This window comes from Sinocyclocheilus anshuiensis, unplaced genomic scaffold, assembly GCF_001515605.1.
Source record: "Sinocyclocheilus anshuiensis isolate Anshui unplaced genomic scaffold, SAMN03320099.WGS_v1.1 scaffold798, whole genome shotgun sequence".
NCBI lineage: Eukaryota > Metazoa > Chordata > Actinopteri > Cypriniformes > Cyprinidae > Sinocyclocheilus > Sinocyclocheilus anshuiensis.
In genome coordinates, this window is record NW_015542359.1 from 104969 (window position 1) to 108558 (window position 3590).

A 3590-nucleotide genomic window follows, 5' to 3' on the forward strand; every position below is an offset into this window, starting at 1 on the left:
TAACCTGTCGTTTTGGCAGTACTTTAGATTAATCTTGTTGATGTTTGAAAGGCATGGTCAGCGGTTTGCCTTCTGGACTGATGAGGACAGAAACTTGCTCCAAGGAACTCTTTAGCCAGTGTACAGAGTGCTATCTCAGAGAAAATCCACATTCAGGCTGTCGATGACCAAACTGCAGAGGTAAAGAGACTGCTGGACTTCATTGTAAAGTTACAGAGATCTGAGGAGCATTTAGTGGTACTTAAACAATGTTCACATTTAATCATCATTACAAACAAACTCATAGTAAAGGTTCACCAAGGGCCTTAATTAGGAATAATGTTAACAATATATTTAATCTATGCTGCAAATTATTGTATCTTTATCTTAAATGTATCAATTTCCTCAAAATAACTGTTTTTGCACCATGGTTTGCCCATAGGGTGTACTCAACGGGAAGCCCTCTAAGTGGTCTCATAAGCTAACCTCCTCCCGAGTGCCTGTCTACCTCGACAGTGAGGAACAACTGTCCTGTTTGCCTATCTGAGAGGACTGCTGCATAGGACACCAACACAGCTGAGCTTCATCTGTGCAGTTCATCTGTGGTGCTCTTTTTCCAGAGGTATGCCTGACCAAAAATGTGTTTGTGAGTGTCCTGCTCCTGCACTTACAAAATCTACTGTACAAACTGCATGCTGGCGCTACTCGTGTATGGACCAATGTATAATGGCTTGCTGTTGAGTAGTGCTATAATAGTATACTTAAATTAAAGGCAAAATATGTAATTTTTCGCCGCTAGAGGGTGCGTATTCAAAATAAACAAATAGACAAAGGCATAGTTTGATGATGCCGTGACTGAGTGTGGAATCATGGGAGTTGTCGTCTTCATAAAAAAATCTTACATATTGTGCCTTTAACTGTTTTTTTCATAGGCCATCATAAATGCCCTGGCTGTCCTACGGAATTTTTCATTGCAGGAGGCTGAGCAGGTCTTCCTTTCTGGTCCGGATTATCATTACAGGTCAGAGAGGAATATGAATTATTTCAATGAATAATGCATTATAAGAAACCTTATAATATGTTGCATCATCTTACAAATAATCATAAGAACGGTTTTAATGTATTATAATACTTATTTTTGGTTAAGTGTATGATGATTTATTACACACAATGAACACGTTGCATCCTCTTAAGTTACAATGGATTATATTTCTCATAGTTATAATGTATTATAGGTAGCAGACAAAGACCACGTATAAATAATTATAATAATATTTTTCTCAAACAGCCATAAGATCAGATATCGGATCAGATGAATGTGTACGCATTTGCTTTGAACAATTTTTATTGTAATATCAATTTGATTATTTTGATGGTACCGTTCAGACAACTGTTGATAAGTAACTCTGCGACTACATGTCAACTAGCAGTCATTAGAGTATTAGTAGACTGTCTGCTAAATATCTGCTAACACTTTGTTGCAAAGTTGCTTATAGTCAATAGACTAAAGGGGACCATCAAAATAAAATGTAATCTAATAAAAAAAAAAACACGTTGCATTTTTTCATTTGAAAGTATTACAACTGATCTTAAACTAGCTCACAGCTAAATTGATATTAACCTCACAGGAAACATTCAAAAGAACACTCAACCACTCCTAACCACTCACAAGATGTAGTAAAATACTGTCCAGATCTTAAATAAACGATGTCAAGATAATCCATTATAAATTAAGTGGATTTATAATGGTATTCATTGTGTGTTATACGTAATCATACTCTTAAAAGTTATAACCACAAATGCGTAAGTATTATAATGTATTATAAATGTTATGATTATTTATGAGATGAAACAACATATTATTAAGCTTTTTTTATACTGCTTTATTCATTAATTATAATGCCTTAAGAAAACCCTTATAATGTATTATAAATACAGGCTTCATAGAAAGTGTTACCGGATTGACAAACAATTGAGGAAAGAAGGGAGAACATTCAGTTGGTGGGTTTTGCGCTTATATACTTAAATTTGGAATTTAGAGTTTGGAGTTAGATATCAGTAACATGATTATTCTGTTTGGTTCTCTCTCTCTACAACCCTAACAGTGCATAAAGTGTTAAATCAGAAATATATATTACAGAGTTAAACATGTTAAAGCAAATGTTTCTTATTTAATTCTCCCTCCCTCTCTCTCTCTCGCTCTTTTTTTTATCTCTCTCAGGAGTTGAAGCCTACAGCCTTTCTGTCCATGCAGCAACTGATGGAAAATGGGGTATTTTTTATGATGTTGTATTATGTGTTATTGCAAAAATGAGTATATGTATAAATATACATTCTTGAATCATTCTTGTGTCTTGCTTCTCTACAAACTTTTAAATATCTGGCTGTAATTTAGTGACTGCAAATGCTGATTTCATTTGATTCCATCTTTATTATACCTGATAATGAGCTAATTAGTTAAACTTAGGGGGGCTAATCAATATACGGTATATTTCAAGAAACTAAGACTTAAGGTACTCCACTTTTTCTGTTGTTTAAAGACTGAAATACATTTTTCATTTATATTTTAAGTGTAAATTCATTTAAATTGAAAATTGTTAACTCAAAGCAGGTATTACACACTTTGTAATTAACATCTGATGCTCAGTCATTATTGAGAAGTGGGACAAAACAGGGTGCAAAATTGAAAAAATAAAACCTTGTACTCAGACAAATTAAACTACATGTATGTATCTTATATGTACTAAGCTATGCTTTGATACAACCTCCCAACTTTTCTCTTTTTTAACTAAATGTGCTTTTCTTACCTTGGTTTTCAACTTTATCTTTAACAGCATTCAAGATGTTTTTAACATTTCAAAACACATTCTCGTGTTAGCAGACAGATTACACTTTCACATGTGACCAACAATTCCACAACAAATATAAAATATCATAATGAAATATTATCAAAATATTCAACTGACGGAGGTGACAGAACTGACATAACTGAGTTGAAGCATTCAAGATGTTTTTAACATTTCAAAACACATTCTCGTGTTAGCAGACAGATTACACTTTCACATGTGACCAACAATTCCACAACAAATATCAAATATCATAATGAAATATTATCAAAATATTCAACTGACGGAGGTGACAGAACTGACATAACTGAGTTGATAACCATGTATGTGACAAATAACAAATCTTGAATCTTGATACATCTGATGGTGGTGACGAAAACTTGAATTTGTAGTCATTTTAACTATCAAATACATTGAATCAGTCAATTACTGTATTAAAACAAACGCAACAAACAGTGAGTATGTTATTGTTTATAAAGCTTTTATTCAAGAGTCACATTTAAGTATTTTGATATATCATTGGAACACAAAATCTTATGGTGGTGACATCTGACGGTGTTGACAAATTTGGCATTTCTTTCACAAAACCAATGGAGTTCATGTAGTAGCATTTTATTTTTTTCTGTTGATGCTAGATGATAATGGAACCTGCTTCAGGAGAATAAAATGATCTAAATACTTCAAATCATTTCCTCAGAAACTGGAAGATGGTGTTGACATATCATGGCTGTGACACAGGAAATATTAACATTAGGATTTAAAATA

The 3590-nt window shown here is 33.1% G+C and overlaps 1 long non-coding RNA gene across 1 annotated transcript; it reads left to right on the forward strand.

Annotated features, from left to right (window-relative positions):
• The first annotated feature begins 945 nt into the window (after positions 1–945).
• On the forward strand, positions 946–2242 carry LOC107691878 (uncharacterized). Its single transcript, XR_001634585.1, has 2 exons — positions 946–1000; positions 2201–2242. It is a non-coding gene; the product is annotated as an uncharacterized LOC107691878 (long non-coding RNA).
• The last annotated feature ends 1348 nt before the right edge of the window (positions 2243–3590 follow it).